We start from the raw sequence: 21,827 nt of genomic DNA, 5'->3' as shown, positions 1-21,827 counted from the left end.
GTGTGGTGAGGTGACCAGCAACCCCAGCAAGCATTTATGAGTATAGGATTTTGTTCAGTTTATTAGTAGCCTTGACAGCAATGGTATTTTGAGTGACTGATAAGAACTTTGCTGCTGTGGTTCACACCATCTTAGGTGAAGAGAGGGATGATGAAAATGACAAAAGACAGCATTTTGATTCTGATTATCCACCTGCTGCTGTGGTTCACACCATCTTAGGTGAAGAGAGGGATGATGAAAATGACAAAAGACAGCATTTTGATTCTGATTATCCACCTGAAGTCAGTGCTTCAAAGGAGTTCAATGGCGATGCTGATCCTCCTTCAGGAGCCACTATAAAAGGCAGAAAATTGGTCCTAGTTGGTCTTCTACTCCACCAATTCAAACCTGAACTCCTGCTATAAATATTGATTATGTAATACTTGGCAGACTGATTTAAAGATATGAACCATAACATTTTATGGACTATGATTTAAGTCTTTGGTATATAAATTTATTTATAAAAAGTTACTTTGCCCCTATATTTACCACTGTCATTATTTACATTTATGAAAGATTTTGAAAAACTATCATCAAGGTTTGGATATTACGTTATTTCAGTTTTAATAAATGACATCAATTTCATTTATTGTCTAAAATATGTTTCTGAGCTTGTTTTAACTTCAAAATATGTACAACACACTTGCATTACCTCTATTTAACTGATGTTTATGTCAGCAAATATGTAATTCCACCCAAACTTTCATAAAGGAGAAAACTTTTGCAGTGACACATCATCTCTGGTAAGTTTTGTATGGGTGGGGAAAAGGGGTAAGCATTCTAGGGTTAATAGAGGATTGCTGCCTAGTTGTACTTCCTCTTAAAACAATCTCCACCATTTTGGCTCATCCGCTGTGCGTTCTTCAGTGCATTTAGGGTTTGCAACATGCAGACCTATCAGGAAAATTACAAGAATTTTCTCAAAAACACAAGAACTTGAGCATCTGACAATACCTGAAGACCACAGGACTAAGTACAGCCAACAACCTCCAAGACACCCAGCTGGAAGGAAACTTAAATTTCATCTTCCAGGACGACTGTGGTGACATGAAGAAGCTTCACAATCCAATTTACATAATTAATTCTACATACATGATCACCCAGTTGAAGTTCATGCTTTCACAGTAACATTATGGGGCTTTAGTCCAGATAACTTAGTAGCCCTCTGAACAGGACCATAAGAAATTCTTGTTTTCCAAAAATAATTTTTAGAGGAATTTTTCATGCTTAGGTATTGTCATCAAGCTTTTTTTTTATGAGCGCTGTACATCATTTCTGCTTCTTATCGTGAACACTTCCAGCTGCATGAAATTTATTAACTAATTTATGAATCACATTTTGTCTAATCTTCGGAATTTCACTTCAAGTTGTATTACAGCATGATCAAACTTTGTAAGGACATATGGATTAATGAACACTCGTTGAATAGAATAATCAGGCCTGTTATTTATCATTTTGTATTTTTACGTGCCATTTCTTTCACTTTTCAAACTCCACTGATTGAGAGGCATGAGGCCAACAGAGGAATTTGATGAAAACTTACCACTCCACATCTGGTCATGAGTGAAGGTAATTCTCATGGCTACCTGGTCAACAGATAATTGGATAATTGGTACTTCAAACATGTTTTTTTGTTATACTCTGTTGGGTTATATACCAGTCAGAATGATTGATGTGATAATTGTGTTGTAAACATAAGTTTTGTATTCCTTGTAGAATGCTTGGGGCTCAGTAATGATTTAAAAACACTTTGTTTACTTCCTTAATTCTTGCTTTAAGCTTCAGTTTTGTTCATCAAATAAGACCAAAAATAATTGAAGGGTTTTTTTCAAAATTCATATTTGCTTTCACGGGGAACTCTCTAACCTGTATACAAATGAGTCTGTGTACATTTATGTACTAGTGTTCTTCTCATCATACACTTTTCAATTGGTCTAATTCTGATTATAAATGCATTTGATCTCAGTCATTTTATCTAATCCAGGGGTTCTCAAACATTTTTCATTCGCGGCACAGTTTTGCTACATTGAGTATAGCGGCACACCCCAATGTAAGAGTAACTGTGCCTGCTTTAGAGGAATTTTGAACGCTACAGAGCAGTCCCGAAGGATTTATAACCATAGCGGAGGGTGCATGAACAACTGGAACGTTAGTAGAGAAACATGTCGATCACTCCCAAACCTTAGTGCAGCGTATATAAACCAATCAGTTGTCACCTGCAGTCAGTTCAGTACTTCAGTTGGATTCGGAGAGATATTTAAATGTAGTGCAATTGATTGCTGAATAAGTTGCAATATTTGGTGTCATAAAACTGAAGTAAATATACAGATATTGTGTTGTAATATGAAGAGGTTTTTAATTAAATGCCAACGATTAAACAGCAGTGGAGAACATCAGAGTGAAAATAGAACAAGTGAATCACTCAGATCAAGTGTCACTGAGAAGCTACATCTGCATTGTTTGGTGCTGTGCACAGGTATCAGGATTCTTATTTATGCTTCTGGTTTACATTTACTGAATCTGGAAATCGTGAACTTCCTGAGTGTGTTGTATGTGGCGAAAAATTAAGCAATGTGGTTTCCCATTTTCACACCAGGCAAATGCTGGAGCTGTACCTTAATTAAGGCCACGGCCGTTTCCTTCCAACTCCTAGGCCTTTCCTGTCCTATCATCGCCATAAGACCTATCTATGTCGGTGCGACGTAAATCAACTAGAAAAAAAAAATTAAGCAATGAATGTATGGTTCCAAGCAAAATAAAGAAACACTTGAAAATGAAACGCAGTCACTTGGAAAATAAATATAAAGCTTATTTAAATCGTTTACTCTCTTCTCAAATTAAAGAAGGCAAGGCAAAGAATAAAATAACTACAACTTCATTAAAAGCGCTAGTAGCTACGTATGAAGTAGCAGAAATAATTGCCAGGAATATGCAGTCACATACAGCAGCAGAAAATTTGATTTTTCCTGCTTGGAAAGAAATAGTTACTCCATGTTAGGAGAGGCTGTCGAGAAGCAGATATCAAAAGTACCTTTGTCAATCGATACAATTGCTCGCCGCAGAGAAGACGTCGGCTGATATTAAAACAGTAGCGGAAAAATTACGTGTTGGTAAAAAATGTGCACTTTAACTGGATGAATCAACAGACAAATGTCAATGAGCTACATAAGATTTTTAAACGAAGAATCACTAACTGAACAGTTCCTATCCTGCAAAGAATTGCCTCTGACGTAAACAGGATCAGACATATACAACTATAATTCTATGACAGCGACAGTGGAAGAAAATGGACTTAGTTGGAACAATTGTATTTCAGTGAGCCCCAGCAAAGACTGGTCGAATGGGAGGTTTTACTTCATGGTTGAAGCAAGATTTTCCGCACATTGGATCTACACATTTTTTTTTACATCGGGAAGTTTTCATGGCAAAAATCATTCCTTCAGATCTAAGGAACGTAATGAGCTCGGCTGTTGAAGTGGTTAATTACATTAAAAGGAGAGCTCTAAAACTAGACTTCTCAAAGAAATGTGTGAGGAAGCAGGAGCTGTTCATGAAACTCTGGTTCTTCACACCTAAATTTGATGGTTGTCCAAAGGAAGTGTACTTTCCAGATTTTGTGAACTTAGAAATGAGTTGTTACAAATATTTGCCACAGAAAAACCTGAGTTTGCCGACCTCATTAGCGTCTAAACTTGGTGTTCCAAAGTTGCATACCTAGCTGATATTTTTGGACATTTGAATAATCTCATTGCCAATATGCAAGGAAAGAAGGAGAATATTCTTACATCAACTGACAAACTGAATGGATTCTTAAGAAAAACTCAACTGGGGAAGTTAAAATTTGAAAAATTGATATTGAAATGCTTCCTCTCACGACTAATTCCAACATCTATTCCAGTCTGATTTTAGAACATCTTTCCGTTTTGGAGAATAAACTGCAAGAATATTTTCCTTCCCTCAACGTGAACAAATGTGACTGGGTTCGCAATCACTTTGCTGTTACTGCTTAGGACACAAAACATCTACCATTAGAAGAGGCCAGAAGAATTAGCTGAACTTGAAGCCGATCGAATTTTGAAGCTGAAATTTAGGGAAGAAACACTGAAACACTATTTCAGTGAAAGGAGAGTTCTCAGTGTTATCAAAGCATGCTATATCTATATTAATACAGGTTTCAACAACATATCTGTGCGAGCAGGGATTTTCGGCACTGACCTTCATTGAAAATAAGAGGCGTGAGCGATTTCTTTCTGTAGACCAAGAATTACAGGTGTGTTTTTCTGGGATTCCTCCCCGCATTGAACAGTTGTGCAAAAGTAAACCAGGCTGCATTTCCCACTAAATTGCAACAATCTATATATATAAAAGAACATGTCCTGATTGACTGATTCATCATCGCCGAGCCAAAACTACTGGACATAAAGAAATGAAATTTTGAGGATACATTTATATTACAATGTAGGTGCTCGCCAAGGGGGTTAAAAGGGGGGGGGTGTGTATCTATATCTCAAAACTTTAAAATTTTACAGATGTAAAAATTGGTATTTAGAATCTCGTTTAAAAATAAAGAAACACGTATTTTTTTGTTTTCGGAAAATCCCAATAGGAAGGGTGAAAAAGGGGTTGAATGCCTCTAATGAGGATACTTATATTTCAGAAACTGAAGATATTACAGACCTGAAAATTGCTATTTGGGATCTCCTTCAAAAAGAGAGAAACATGTATTTTTTTGTTTTTGGAAAATCCAATTAATAGGGGTTAAACAGGCGTGACAAATTGGGGTGAATTTGTAGAAAAACTATCTACAGTACATCTCAGAGACGTAAAATGTTACAGGCATAAAAATTGGTATTTGGAATCTCCTGTGAGAGTAAGGAAACATAGGTGATTTGTTTTTGGAAACTCCACTTAAGGGGAACTAAAAAGGGGGTGAAATTTTAAAATGAGCATTTCTACAGTATATCTAAAAAACTTAACATGTTACAGAAGTGAAAAACGGTATTTTGTATCTCTATTAAAAATAAAGAAACTTGGGTGGGAAGTAAAAGTGACTGAGAATTCTTTTAATTAAGATACTGATATCTCAAAAACTGAAGATGTTACAGACTGAAATTTGGTGTTTTTTATCTCTATTAAAAATAAAGAAACTTGGGTGGGAAGTAAAAGTGACTGAGAATTCTTTTAATTAAGATACTGATATCTCAAAAACTGAAGGTAACAGACATGAACATTGGTATTTGGAATCTTCTTTAAACAAAGAAAGATGCCTTCTTTTTTGGGGGAGGGGAGGAGGTAAATCAACTTAATGGCGGTGGGTTTAAAAGGAGTTGAGACCAATTGATTTTACTGTTCATAATGTACTTATTCTGATCATAAACTGATCATTTTTAATCTTTCCTGGGTTCGTTTTCAAGAGCCATATTTTCCTTTGGAGAACTTGTAGTTAGATTACAGTAGATTCTCCTGGCATATAAATAAAAATTTAAAATTTGAAATAAGCAATAGGAATGATATTGACCGTGCAATTTTTCACCTCTCTAATAAGGTCAATAATGCACAAAAGTATATCATTCGTATCGCCAGAAATTCTGCGCATTTACCTATGCGTGACAATGGTGCTGGTCACATTGTCAGCAATGGCAATGGCAGCAGATGTAATTTACTGCCAAGGAGCGGTCTTGCATCCTGCTGTGGGGTCCAGAACAATAATAATAATAATAATAATAATAATAATAATAATAATAATAATAATAATAATCTAAATTCAACTAATATCACCCACACTAATAATAATGTTCTGGATCATCGTCAAAATGTGCGGACCACGCTGGAAACGGGTCCTGGCTGGGTAATGACTACGAATGCAGTCCGGCCGCGGGTTCAGTACCGCCAAAGCAGCCAAGATGACACCACGCCGCATCTTCTCAAGTATTTGATCCATATTAAAAATGCTTATAGGAAAACATGGCAAAGATTTTGGCACCCAACTGACCGGGTGGAATACCTGGACCTAGCCCGGGAAGTATGAAATCGATTGCTGGAAAGAAAGATTGAAAAATGGGAGTAACTTTGCCGTAATCTCTCAGAAAAATGAGTCAGATCACGAATTTCGGTGGATTATATATAAAACGTTAAGCATTCAATTATAAATTTCAGTGTAATACCGTAGCGAAGCACGGGTATCTTGCTAGTAGAGTAATATTATTGACAGAGCATGTTATTTTTTAAGTTCTTACTGCATGTAGGCTTACGCCGATCTGTAATTTTCATAAATGGTATTACTAAAATATTGCAACACAAGCAATTTTTTCGTGGCGCAGTCCAACAATTTCACACCGTTTAGAGAACCCCTGATCCCTGCTATAGTATTACCATCCTTACATAATTCACACATAATAGGCTAGTTTTACCTGGATTCAAAGGCTCTCTCTTCTATTATGTACTTAAGTTGAGAAAGTTGCATATATAATAGGGGTTTTAAAGGTTTCAGGACATTTTGTGCAAGGTCTACCCACAGAGAAGATGTTCAGTGCTCATTGAAAATTTAGTACAGAATCCATTTTCATTCATTGCACATAGTAATGTCTGGGGTCATTGGACCGAGGCTCATTTTTGTTTCGATCAGAGGTTTAAGGTCAAATGCCCTTCCTGATGCCACATGATGATTGAGATGAAAATCTCAACCCAGGATCAACCAGGATTTGAACCACAGTTCTCTGCGTGGAAAGCCAGCTGCTAAGCCACTCGGCTAATGATGCCTCACTGGGTTTCATCCTAGAAATAACAGGAAATCAGGCATTTCATATGCAATTAACAAAACAAGGTTGTATGAAAAGACAATATATATTTATAATAATATAATCTTCCAGAAAATACATTCATATTACATACATTTATTAAATCTAGAACAGTAATGTCCTGGCAGGTATTTTAAGGCAGCTAATGGATGCTTGAGAAGGAATTTATTGATATGATGATCACTATCACATCAATTACTATTCACTTACCTCAGTAGCATCACAAAATGGCAGTGTAGATGTCGTCTACCGGATTGGCAAAGTCTTTCAGTGCTTGCAGTCTTTCTGGTCCGCTTCAGCGGCCGATAAAGGAACGAAACTCAAACTTCGTAAAACACTCATCTTGCCAATAGCAATCTATGCCAGTGAGACATGAAAAATTACAGCGCAGACAGCACGGAAGCTCAGATTATTCGACCTGTGTTGTTTACGCAGAATTTTGAGCATCATTGACACGACCAAGTCAGCAGTGAGGAAATTTTGTGACAGTGTGGCTGCAGGAAATTAACAAGATATTGTGGTGGAACATCAAACGTGGCTAGCCAGCCATATTCTTTGCTTACCAGACAGCCTATAATCAAAGAGTGCTGTGCTGTGAGAGCCATCAGGAGGCAGGGGAAGGCCGGGCAAGCATGGCACCAAACGTTCAAAGAAAATCTACTATAAATACTTATCAGGTGAGATGATATCAAGAAGATCGCTTCAAACAGGACTTGTTGGAGGAAGCCTGCTGCCCTATTTGCTTCACACAGAAGGAACTGATAATGATAGCTTTCATTTTTTGAATTACTTCAGTATCACATTGTTCTATCAGTTCTATCAAATTGATTCTTATTACATATTAATATAAGTTACTCTATACCGAACGGAGTGGTCATCACGTGCTACGGCTATGTAGCCAAGCTCTACATTCAGGAGGCGAGTGGGTTTGAACCCTGAGAATGGTTTTCTGTGGTTTTGCATTTTCACTTCCTGGCAAATGTTGGGGCATTTCCTATTCATGGGCCACAGCCGAATCCTTCCACCTCACCCAGTTACATTCACCCTTCACCTTCATTAGCTTCTCAACTGGCATTATCAGGAAGGGCATCCAGTTGTAAAAATATACCATAAAATATCATCTTGTCCCATCCCAGACACTGTATCAGGAAATGGGACTTAGGGGAACGTACTGCAAAATATTTCAATTTTGAACCTGGAGTTTATCACTTATTATTAAGAAATACTAACAGTGTTGTTGATGACATTTTGTGTGTGAAGTGTGCACTGGCATCAAAAAAGTTTAAACTTGCTTTAAGAAAACTCCAGTTCTAGTTATTTATTAGCAGGTTAGTGATGTTTCAAAATTATATATTTATTTAAATCAAAATACAAAAATAGGGTCTCATTATACACAAACTGACACACTATAAAATCATTTAGGTTTCAATTGATGCTAAACAATGTCTTCTAGAGCTACACTCTTCAAACTCATCTTGTGTCTCCCTATTCTCTGACCACTGCTCGACAAATAAAGGACATTTTCCAATATATCTGCGGTTATAGTTCCCAGGCTAGCCAAATGCATTGCCAGAGATCATCACAACTGTTGCTAGAAGATTGTTTTGCCTTAAGGTAGAGTTCATCCCACAAAAACTTGAAGAATGAGGTGACTGAGGTGGCCAAGTACTTGAAGAACTCCTTATGGGTGTTTCTTAATTCTTAAACTAAAAACTTTGCAACAAAAACAAAGAAGGAAAGAATGAAGAGATTTTTGGGAGAGGAGGAAGATGATGAAAACTAAATTCCCAATTAGTTCTTTGAAGACTTAGATGTATATGGTTTGATTCAAGTGCTCCAATGTGGGCAAAAATTTTGTAAATAAATAAGAAATAGTATACTTCTTGCACTGCTTTGACATGTGTTTTGGGTCGTCCTGCTGAAAAACAGACCCTCCTCCAATAAGTTGAGTTCCATATGGTACTACATTTCTTGACAGAATGCAGTGGTACTCTTCCTTCCTCGAGGTACCTTCCATTCTTGCCAGGCCTACCACCTTATTGTTAATGAAACAACTTGAAACCATAATGCTACTAACCCCATGTTTCACAGTTGGTGTTTGGCAGCCTTCTGGCATTCTTTTTCCTGGATGATGTTGGATATACTGTTGCCGATTTGACCCAAATTTCTCATATTTTGACTCGTCATTTCATAGCACATTTCCACTGGTTATTGGTCCAATCCTTATGTTGGCTGGCCTGTTGGAGTCTCTGAGATTGATCTTGCTGTGTTAAAAGAGACTTTTTGGCTGGTAAACATTCACACAGCCCAACATCACATAAACAATATTTTACAGTTCATGCTGACACTGGTTCTCTAGTTCTGTTGGTTTCAGTGCAGATAGCAGCTGGAAGCCTTCTCTTAGGCTTGCTTAAGATTACAATATGTTTTTCTTGAACAGCAGGTGTTCTTCTAGGACGATCGCTACGTACTTGATCATTGTGAGTGCATTTCTCATGTCTACTTTAAGCAGAGCGAATGCCTAATTCAGAAATCTCTAATTTTGCCAGGTTGACCTACGGTCTTGTAGGCACATGCCATAGCATACTTTTCTTCACTTATGGTAGCGTCTTTTTTGCATTTCTGTAGTTAGTGGTAGCTTCTTTTTAACATTTCTGTAGTTAGTCTCTATCCTGCAAAAGTTGGAACAGTACTTGAACAGAAGTCAGTGTTGCATAACGTTCTAAAGCAATTCAAAAAGGAGGGAAAGTAATTTGTGTTATAGATAACAATAGAGTAACCCCAACAATAGTCTTCAGTATAGGAGTGTAACACAATCCAGGCTGTTTAGAGCACACAAGCCTCACTCTCCAGATATGTACATAATTCTGAATAATTAAATATATTTCATTGAAATGGGTAAATATCTGCTGCAGGAAGTAGATCACCAAATCAAATAAATCTCAATTTAATAATGGTTTCAAGAATATACTGTATATAGAATTTCAGAGGTGAGTTTGAACTTTTTGATGCTAGTGTGCATGTACAGTGTCAGTTTTGAAGCCCAAGATATTTAATACCTTCCCTTTATGTATATAAAGAAATTTGTTACTGTATTGGCATTATTTTTATTCAAGTGAAATAGATTTATTTACATATAACCTGTAATGTGAAGGTAGGAATGCTTATGGATTGCATGGTTTCATAGCCATAAATATATATTGTGATATTTCTTTTAGTTATCCTACTTATGGGAAGGATGACTGGTGAGTTTCAGTGCACGTAGCTCAGCTATCTTTATGTGTGCATCAAGTCTGAAATAGTAAGCAAGTAATGTATCCAAAGAATAGCATGTATTGTGGGACACAGAGAGAGAGATTAAATACTTTAGTTGCTTCTTTCAGTGAAGGGTCCGTTATAAAAATTCAAGAAATATTGTAGTTAAAAGAATACTTCACTGGAAGAAAGTAAAATGTAAGCTTGCAGTTCTAGGTGGCTATTGACATGCTGATAACTACAGGACCTCTAATTTCACATGAAATCAAAACTACAGGGATGTGAATTTTAATTTTTAAAAAAAAAACCCATATGAATTTTCTGGGATTCCGAACCATGAGTGCCTTGATGAGAAAGCAGTAACAGTGTTGCTCACTTAATCACATGTCAGGAGTAAAATAGGTTCTATGTCTTCATAGAGAAGTTCTAATTCCTTTCCAGTCATGTGAAATTTTTGTAAACAATTGCATTGCAAATGTTGCAAATTCATGTGGCAAATTGACTTTCCTGTTAAATTGTACTCTCAGATCTTGCTGCCAAATGGTAGTAATAAGTAATCCTCTACCAATTGTACTGTTAATATTTCTCTATTTTGAATTTGAATTTTTTCAAAAGAACACTTTGCTGGGCTGGATAAAAGCTGTGCATGTATTGAACTGTGATGTTAGCTCCACTGGCCTCTGTACTGTTAATGAAATATATCCTTCCTTTGTTCCTCTCCTTTAAATGAAGATTTAAAATGATGACATTCTTTTTAGCATGGCTATTTGCATGTGATGCATTTTGGAAGTTTACATTTGAGTGAGATGATGTACACTCTTCTTTAGTGTGATAGTTATGTAATTCATTGTACTGAAATATTAGAGAAAATGTCTACTATACAATATATGTCTATTTCTACTATAATAAGATATACTTCTATTGTTGAATTTCTGGATAGGTTGTGAAGTCCTGATGATATCTGTGTGTGAATGAGTGGTTGAAGCTTTCCATTATTTCCATATTTCCCTTTTGTATCTTTTATTGAAATTTGAGTTCAGGCACTGGACTAATGCTAGTTATCTTTTATATTTCAAACTTGTTATCTACAACAATTTGTTTAAATCAATTTAAGAATGCCTGTTAATAGAGACCTTTTCTAGTCTCCTGTGTGATAATCTTTTAAATAAAAGTTGAAGAGGTTTTGTTATATGACCTTTTTGTTTGAAAAATATTGACATGTGATCTTGTTTTGAATATAAGCCTACTGTCATTTGTTTGGTATTTTAGAATGTTATTCACTATTAAAGATGATCTGAAAGAGTGATGATTACATTACATCTTTGAAATAAATGTTGACACAAGACATAAACCCTGTTTCGTCACTATTGGTCTCCTTTATCATTAATTTAAATTTTACCCTAAACCGGGATAAACTTTTCTCCTTATTAATTGGGGAAGGACCGTTAATGTAGAAGAAATGTATCCTTTTGAACAGTTTGTAGAAAGTAGAATGATTCATTCAGAAAGCCGCGGTATGTATTTTACTCCATTAAATTTTTTTTTACAATTTTGCTTTACTTTGAGCCGACGCAGATAGGTCTTATGGCGATGATGGGCTGGGAGTGGAGCTTTAAGGAAATTGAAGAGTATGTGTCTTGACAACAGGAAATTGACTAGGAAAGACCTGAGCATGAAAATGCATGAATTGGGAGTTGTGATATTACCCCACAGCGTTCGGAGATCCTTGGTGAGTGTAGGTCTTAAAAAGCCTGTAAGTCTCACAAGAAGGCAAAGAGCACCATCAGTGGCCCAGAACTGCCTTCAGTGGGCCAAACGACTTCAGCATTTGAGTTTTGCAGACTGGAAGAAGGTATCTTTGTCTTTTATAACTATTCCATTATAGTTTTACTTGAGTCCACTTCAGTACAACCATGATTGCATAATACATTGTGTTGCATCAACATTTCAGTGAGATCTCAATTTCTTTTACTCAGTTTTATAGCTCAGTATTTTTACATCTGCCTCATCAAAAGCAGCAAATATTGTTGGTTTGTCTTTCAGACAGTCTTCAGTCATGAGTCCACATCTGTGTGCTAGAGGAATCCAGTCAGTATGTGTGGAGAAGGCCCGATGAAGAATTTAAACTAGAATGTATGCATTAATCCGTAAAGCATCCTACTTCTGTCATGGTTTGGGGGATGGTGTCTGTACGTGGTACAGGGTCTTTTTACTTTGTAGAAGGCACCATGAGGCAGGACCAGTATTTATCGGTGCTCCAAAATCAACGATTGCCTCAGACCCATCAGTGGTTTGGAAACATGGAGTTCATCTTCATGTATGATGGGGCACCGTGTCACAAAGCAAAGACTGTTTTCAAAGTTTCTTCTAGATAATGAAGTCGGTATGCTCCCATGGCCAGATAATTCTCCAGACATTACCCCATAGAAAACTTATCGACAATTATGAAGAAAAAACTGAAACAGAAAAATGTTAAAAGTGAAGAACAGCTGAAACGTGAACTTATCGAAATGTGGGATAACGGCACTGATCACGTATCAATCAATCAATACTGATCTGCATTTAGGGCAGTTGCCCAGGTGGCAGATTTCCTATCTGTTGTTTTCCTAGCCTTTTCTTAAACGATTTCAAAGAAATTGGAAATTTATTGGACATCTCCCTTGTTAAGTTATTCCATCCCTAACTCCCCTTCCTATAAATGAATATTTGCCCCAGTTTGTCCTCTTGAATTCCAACTTTATCTTCATATTGTGATCTTTCCTAAGTTTATAAACGCCACTCAAACTTATTCATCTACTAATGTCATACCACGCCATCTCTCTGCTGACAGCTAGGAATATACCACTTAGTCGAGCAGCTCGTCTTCTTTCTCCCAATTCTTCCCAGCCCAAACTTTGCAACATTTTTGTAACGCTACTCTTTTGTCGGAAATCACCCAGAACAAATCGAGTTGCTTTTCTTTGGATTTTTCCCAGTTCTAGAATCAGGTAATCCTGGTGAGGGTCCCATACACTGGAACCATACTCTAGTTGGGGTCTTACCAGAGATTTATATGCCCTCTCCTTTGCATCCTTACTACAACCCCTAAACACCCTCATAACCATGTGCAGAGATCTGTACCCTCTATTTACAATTACCCCAATGAAGATCTTTCCTTATATTAATCCCTAGGTATTTACAATGATCCCCAAAGGGAACTCTCACCCCATCAATGCAGTAAAAATGAAATGTCGTATGGCTTTTAGTGCCGGGATATCCCAGGACGGGTTCGGCTCGCCAGGTGCAGGTCTTTCTATTTGACACCCGTAGGCGACCTGCACGTCGTGATGAGGATGAAATGATGATGAAGACAACACATACACCCAGCCCCCGTGCCATTGGAATTAACCAATTAAGGTTAAAATCCCCGACCCAGCCGGGAATCAAACCCGGGACCCTCTTGAGCCGAAGGCCAGTACGCTGACCGTTCAGCCAACGAGTTGGACATCAATGCAGTAATTAAAACTGAGAGGACTTTTCCTATTTGTGAAATGCACAACCTGACTTTCAACCCCATTTATCATCATACTATTGCCTGCTGTCCATCTCACAACTTTATCGAGGTCACGTTGCAGTTGCTCACAATCTTGTAACTTATTTATTACTCTATACAGAATAACATCATCCGCAAAAAGCCTTATCTCCGATTCCACTTGTTTACTCATATCATTCATATATATGTAAGAAAACATAAAGGTCCAATAATACTGTCTTGAGGAATTCCCCTCTTAATTATTACAGGATCAGATAAAGCTTCGCCTACTCTAGTTCACTGAGATATATTTTCTAGAAATATAGCAACCCATTCAGTCACTCTTTTGTCTAGTCCAGTTGCACTCATTTTTGCCAGTAGTCTCCCATGATCCACCCTATCAAATATGTTAGACAGGTCAATCGCGATACAGTCCATTTGACCTGAATCCAAGTTATTTGCTATATCTTGCTAGAATCCTACAGATATCTTGGATTATTCTAAATAATGAAGTCAGTGTGCTCCCATGGCTAGATAATTCTCCAGACATTAACCCCATAGAAAACCTATGGACAATTATGACAAAAAAAAACAAAAAAAACAGAAAAACATGCCTGCATGCAGGCCATTTCATCAATTGGATTCCTACTTCGTCGAGGTACTGAAGCACACATCTTGGTACATGAGGTCGTGCCTTGTCCTGCATTAGCAGGTAATCTTCACTACTCCGGACCACCTTTTGAACAAACTAAAGCGGAAGTAACGTCATTGCCTCGTCACACTCGCCGTGGTTGCGAAAATAAACCAGTGCACGATTCAAGGTTGTCCTCCAGCACTATAATACAGCACAGCTCACGGATTGTACCTCGTGCATTTAAAAGTGAATACATTAGCGTATACATGTTAGAATCCCATGCAGTATTTTAACGGCTTACATCTTTAAACAAGGCATGGAAGGCATGCCTGAAAGGCTGGAAATGTTGATTAAGAAGAAGGGGATGGATGCGAGGTTCTAAAATTCTTCATGTTCAAATTCAGTGTGTGATAAGCGTAGGTAAAGTAAAATACATAAAGAAAGTCATGATGAGTATAATAATTTGCCCACCTCTGTATGCATGGTGACATGAAAGATGCTGACGTACATGGTAGCAATTACTATTGATGCCATTGGAGTTCGTTAAATTATGTGCTGTAACTACCTACAGAGTATTATGCATATAATAATGAGTTAGTAGAAGAATGGTGAAGCTAAACTAAACTGGAATTTTGTGAGGAATTCTGCTCAGTTTTATTGTATTTGTACCCAATGGCAGACATTATACTGTGAAGACAAACCTCAATAGAATTATGACCGGGCGAATTGGCCATGCGGTTAGGAGTGCGCAGCTGTGAGTTCGCATCTGGGAGATAGTGGGTTCGAACCCCATTGTCGGCAGCCCTGAAGAGGGTTTTCCGTGGTTTCTCATTTTCACACCAGGCAAATGCTGGGACTGTACCTTAATTAAGGCCACGGCCGCTTCCTTCCAACTCCTAGGCCTTTCCTATCCCATCGTCGCCATAAGACCTATCTGTGTCGGTGCGACGTAAAGCCCCTAGCAAAAAAAAAAAAAAAAGACCTATCTGTGTCGGTGCGACGTAAAGCAAGTAGCAACAAAAAAAAATATATATATATGCATACTATTATAATCTGTCTCATTCTAAACAAAACTTGGTCCCATATATTTATTTAAATGTTCCTAGATTTTTGATGTAATTTATCATGCAGAAGTTGGAGCAAATCACAGTCATACAGTAGCAAAGTTGTCCAAAATGCTAGAGGAAATCTTTGTTTCTTGAAGAAGAAATATTAGCCATTTATATTGCTAAGCTTTTGTTATCAGTGCGACGAAACAAGAAAATGATAAACAAATCTGATACATTCAGTACAACAAAAGAATTTCATGTAAAGTAGTAATTGTTCTGAGTACATGTTTCTGTAATGAATTAATATTCTCCTACAGTGAATGTCCTTTTAAAGGAAATAAACTGAAACGCGTAACTAGTGATGTTATTTGTGCTAGTTTTTATAGAGTAATTACGTTTAGTTTGTCTTCATGTGTGTTGGTTTTTAGACAATTAATTTAGAGATTAGTTTTTGTCTCATATACAGTGCTTTAAGAACTATTCCATTAGAAGTACCTAGCAAGTTGGCTCTGCAATACGGGTCATGTAAGCTTGGATTGGGGAGATAGTGGATCCTGTTGTCGGTAGCCATGAAAATGGCTTTCCATTGTTTATCATTTTCACAAACAAATGCGGGGGCTGTACCTTAAGTAAGGCCATGGCCACTAGCTTCCTAGTCCTAACTCTTTCTTGTTACATTATCACCAAAAACCTCTTTGAGTTAGTGCAATGTTAACACACATTATCAGAAATATTATAGCTTATCTACAGAATTGTGAATATTTGGACCTAAAAATCTTCTGGAGTTTATTGCAAAGTTGTAAGTTGTAAGAAGAATTTTTTTAGCTTTATAGATACAACATTTTACATTTCATCTGCATGTTTTCTTCTTGTTTCTCAACATTACTTAGCTAAAAAAAAAAGACATCAGTAGTTACTAAATTACATATTTTTTTCTTCTCATTAGGTAATTAGGCATGTGTTTGTTTACTGCCACACACTGCATCTTTTGGTAGTATATGGTGTTAAATGAAATGCATTAAAATGATTTCATTAGTCTGATGTATTCTAAGGATAAGATTTATAATGATTTTATTTCTAAATATTATTGGTATTTAAGTGTAGTGTAACCATCAAATTATTGCTCATCACTCTTATAATTCATCATATAAAAAGTTTGTGTCATTACATGTTTTTTATACAGTATTGTTAAGATGACATTTGGGCTTGAACATGGATACAGGCTGAACTATTACTAATACTATAGCAAATATTTAATGTGATTTTTTTTCTCCCCCTGATGCAAATAGATGTTACATTATTATCTTGTTGAACTTAAAAGTAAGCTCCAGGGAAGTAGTTTCAACTTTGGGCAGTCACGAATGTGAGGATACTTTTTTTCTCCTTTATCACTTCACAATCAAACCATTGTTGCTTTGATCCTTTGACAGCAGTTATTTGCTGATAAGTGCTTTAGCAGTTCCGGTACTACACTGATGAAAGGGAAAAAAAGAGCACTACTTCAGATTTTACAAAAAAAGTTATTCACTTTATAATAATAATAATAATAATAATAATAATAATCGTATGGCCTCAGCTACCGTGTGCAGACATTTCAATTTGACGCCATCTGGCTGTCTGCTCGTCAATTTCGACGTTCCGTTTTACTCTAGGCCCCCACTAGGTGGCAGACCGAGTAAACCGAAACTCTCTTGGGCGTCTACGGCTGAGATTTAATGAATTTTGTCGGGTAAACACCAAATGTGTCACCAGAGATCTTTTACATGCCGACATCGTACGACATGGAGTGTCGAATGGACTTTTTTCCGCCCTTCAAAAATACTATAGCAAATATTTAATGTGATTTTTTTTCTCCCCCTGATGCAAATAGATGTTACATTATTATCTTGTTGAACTTAAAAGTAAGCTCCAGGGAAGTAGTGACTAACTTGTGTGTGTTTGTGTTGTCTTTATGATTGTCAATTAACTTGCTACTAATGAGATATCCAGAGCCATTTTCATTGAGTAAATTGAGAGTTTACAGAGATAGACTTGCTGCTAAATTCACCCATATTTCCATCAAAATTTAACATTGTTTAGGGACAGTTCATTTTCATTTCCTTTCCCTCAAATGTTAGTTATTTTTGCACTGCATCAAAGTGTGTGTGAACACATTTGGCATGAATCACAGCTTCGAGCTGTGAGGCATTCTCCTGATAAATGCTACTATGTCCTCTGGAGGAATAGCTCCCATTCTTCTTGAAGGACTTTCCAGAGGTCCTACGTAGTCTCTGGACTATGATTTTTCTTCCCAAATGTCCTATAGAGATCGAGTGGGTTAAGATCCTGACTGCATGGAGGTCATTTCATCAGTTGGATTCCTACTTTGTCGAGGTACTGAAGCACACATCTTGGTACATGAGAACGTGCCTTGTCCTGCATTAGCAGGTAATCTTCACTGTTCTCCGGACCACCTTTTGAACAGACTAAAGCGGAAGTAACGTCATTGCCTCGTCACACTTGCCGTGATTGCCAAATGAACCGGCGCGTGATTCAAAGTTGTACTCCAGCACTATAATATAGCACAGCTCATGGATTTTACCTTGAGTGCATTTAAGAGAATGAATACATTAGCAGATGCGTGTTGGAATCCCATACAGTCTTTTAATGGCTTACATCATTAAACAATTAATTTACTGAATTACATTTTTAATGTATTAACTACAATTTCACGCTTAAAGCATTGTGAACAAATTCTTTTGACATACACAGTAAGTATTACATTCATTAGATTATTATGACATTATTATTATTATTATTATTATTATTATTATTATTATTATTATTATTTATCATTCACTGTTATTATCTAACTATCTGGCATGATTTCATTCGAAGATCGGACCAGGAATGGAATGATGCCCTATCTAGCTCCAAGTATTTGAAATGAGCCTGCCGGAGAGGTCTGTCATGCTACTCACAGGTAATTGATGAATTAGCGAGAGAAGTGATGATTATGTACTCAAACTGGAATTGAAACTGACAGGGGAAGTTGGGGATCCAGGCAAAAACCTGTCCCACCTCAGTTTTGTCTACCAAATTACAATAAATTATTACAAATATATTTTTATAAAAAATATTACATATTAACATGCAGGGGGTTCTCAGCATCAGCTTACTTTGTGCCAGAGAAATTAATCTGTATCTCTATCTAGTGGCTGCACACCCAAGGCGGAATCAGAGTCGGGGTCAGCACACGAGGTATCATAGCTGGAGCTGTCATCATCGAGGTTGATCACAATCTTGTCGTGAAGACGTTCTATGAGGCCATCAGCTTCCTGCATGCGATTCTCCGTCTGTTTCACACGTTCTACATAAATTTGTCATTGTTCCGAAGTCACTTTACATATTCCCTCTTGCATTAATTGTTCCACTTCTGGGGGCTTGTAACATTTGTTGTTACCTGCAATGTGTCCCTTCACTTGGCTCCACACAAGTTCTATGGGATTTAGCAGTGATATGGAGGGAGACGTAACACCTCGTTACCTACAGCTGCTGCCAGATTGTCAGTGCGATAGTCGGCATCATAATTTGCTCAAATTTTATTGAGTATTTCCACAATTTCAAGTTTATTCATAGAGGGTTCGCAAGTAATATTATTCTCTGTCAACCAAGCCGGAATAACAGGTTTCGTGGCACTTTTTGTGGGCACACTCAATTTTCACAGAGTGATATCAAGCATTATCTAGGAAAATAACTAGGTGGTATGTTTGGTAATAGTTGCTTCGTGAACTGTTCCTCGTATTGCTCACCGTCCCTTTCCCCATGATAGTCGCCTGTCTTCTTGCCCACGAATATAAGTTCTGCTCTCTCAACGAACTCACATTCAGTCCCTGCATGAATCGGCAGTACATGCCTGCGTGGCTGTCTTAGTAGATGTATCAACCCAAACCCTGGACTTGGTGTGGCCGGCGTTTGTCCTTGTCTCATCTGTGTACCCTATGGCTTTTCCCATGGCCCTTACTTCACGAATACTGCTTAAATATCTATGACGCTAAGCAACAATGTCTTCCCTGTCAATTAACAATGATTCTCTCCTTCGCTTTATATACTGAAACCCCATATATAAAAGTAGCCTCCGCATGGTTGTTTTAATGAACTTTGAAAGTTCCTTGTCCTCATTAACAGTATATTGATACCACTTTGTTTAATGTTGGTAGATCGTTCTCCCTGTACAAGACTTGTATTTTTCTACTTATTGCCGCTCGAGTAAAGGAATCGTACTTCTGAGGACGAGTTGCTTTCCTTTCTGTTCCTCTGTGCTTTCGAGGTGTCTCCAACCCTTTTCCGGTTTTATAATCAGCTTTTACCTTGAGCATGGTTGTATATGAAGCTCCCACTGCCTCTGCTGTCATTCTGTCTCGCTGCTTCATGAATAGAAGTAATCCCGCCGTCAATAGTTTTCACTCGGAAATACTTATAAACAGATTGAATCAGGTTTCCCTCGCCGGACGTAAAGATCTTGCGTTTCTTCAATTGATAACAGTCTAGTGAATTTTTGTTCGGATCCATTGCACAATAATATCCAATAACGAGTAAGAAGAAAGTTACAAACGTACAAGAGACTACTAGAATTATGAATTAGCACACAATATCCACATCCACTGTTTTTGTAAAAGCGAAACACACTGATAAAATTCTCTCACTGCTGTTTTAAACAAATTATGATTGGAACTGCACCCATGTGTTCAAGACATCCACTGAGTGAGTAAGTATGGCAGCTCCGCATTGACGGCACCATTGCCAAAACTCGTGCTGAGTAGCGCGACCCTTTTCCCCCTCACCTACCATGTGATAACACCGTAGGCGCTGCCCCTGTCGCCCGCGCCATCTCCTGGTTCATACACTCACTTCCGCTTTAGTCTGCTCAAAAGGTGGTCCGGAGAGTAATGAATGGTGCAAAAGGGAGAACATGTTCTTCCAGGATTTCTTCAATATAGTGATGGGCCATAAGTGATCCGCCTTCCACAAAGACAAGCTTGTTTGGGTAGCCGAGGAGATGTCTGCCCTAATCATTTTGGAACCACCGTTGAAAGCTATCTGTGAAGAAAGCATGCAGAATACCTTTCTCCACATTTACTCCACACTCTTTCTTGTCCATCTGGGAATCTGAGGCTAAACCGAGATTCATCTGTGAAGAGAATTGTTCCCCACTGTTCATCAATCCAGTCCCAATGATCTCTCACTTAACATAAGCAACCCTGTCGTCGATGTTGTGTTAGATTTAGGACAGTAGCAGGTCCTCTAGAGTAGAGTTCAGTATCATGTAACCTCCTCCTCACAGCTCATTGCTTGACATTGACACCTCATACATGTTCAAGCTAACTTCTAACTTAAACCACAGTGCTCTGCCGGCCATGCAGAATTTGAAGGCATAAGAATTGGTCATCCCTTGCAGAAGTTGACCACCACCTACCAGTTCGTGACCTGTGAGAGTATGAACTCAGTTCCTGTTACCTCTGCATGGTATGTGAAATTGTTGACTGAGCACAGTGTAATAGCTCAACAGCATCTTCACTTCCATAAGTACTGTGTAACACTGAATAGGTCAGAGAATTTCCTCCCACACACATGGAGGTAACATTATTTACCTATGGCTTTGCACACATGGAATTCTTTCCAGTTTGATATGAATTTCATCCAAAAGTAGCTCGTGCCTGCTTTTCCTGTAAAACAGCAGTGCTTCAGCAGTTTATGTGATTTATGTGTGAAGCTTGTCAATATGAATATAGGTGGCAGAAGTGATATACATGACAGTCCTTCAACCAGTCTCAAAGAAATTCAAGTAAGTCCAGATCTTGCTGTAGTAGGGGATCCTTTTATCTTGCCCCCCTTACAAACATGCAAGCAAGCCGAATCTGCCTTAGAAGAAGCATATGCATTTCCTAAAGACTTACCTAAAGCAATGCTATTGATTGAAAATACATATTGTAGCATGTATTATTGATCATTATTAATTACTTAATTTAACATGTAAGAAAGCTCAATCTTCTTTCGAATGTTAGGGTTATGAAGGAATTTCCTATGAGCATTTGTTTAAGAAATTTAATTCTGAATCCTATATGTATGTTCCTTTTATTTGTATGACTTAACTGTGTACTCACTATTTTGGTTTTCATCATGTAAAGTATTTCCCAGAACACAGAAAAGCTCTTTTCTGGTAAATTTCATTCTGAGTACACTCGATTGGCTCCGTTTTTTAATAGGCCTAATTGTTTAGGCAGCACATTCACTGTTAAGGGACCTGGGCATACATTTTCCTCCAACAGACATCACATTTTCTTTTACTGCATGACCCCATTAAGAAGATAATAGCTATAAGTTTGTCAAATTTGAACTTGATCAGTCAAGTAGTTTTTACGTGAAAGAAAGGCTGAAAGATAAAAAGACCAACATTCAGATGTAAGTTGGGAAGGATGCTTTAGTTAGCCAAACTTTCAAATTTAAGTGGCTAGTTTTTCCATGAGGTTGCTCTTTGGAAATTCAGTGGAATAATGTGTTTG

At 37.5% G+C, this 21,827-nt stretch overlaps 1 protein-coding gene across 5 annotated transcripts in view; it reads left to right on the top strand.

Annotated features, from left to right (window-relative positions):
* The window catches only part of LOC136857954 (uncharacterized), a 184,989-nt gene that overhangs the window by 105,391 nt on the left and 57,771 nt on the right, over window positions 1-21,827 (top strand). The gene's annotated exons all lie outside the window — the stretch shown is intronic.

The sequence above is a fragment of the Anabrus simplex genome, chromosome 1 (assembly GCF_040414725.1).
Source record: "Anabrus simplex isolate iqAnaSimp1 chromosome 1, ASM4041472v1, whole genome shotgun sequence".
Classification (NCBI taxonomy): Eukaryota; Metazoa; Arthropoda; class Insecta; order Orthoptera; family Tettigoniidae; genus Anabrus; species Anabrus simplex.
Note: the sequence above shows the minus strand (reverse complement) of the source record. Positions and strands in the feature narration are given on the sequence as shown.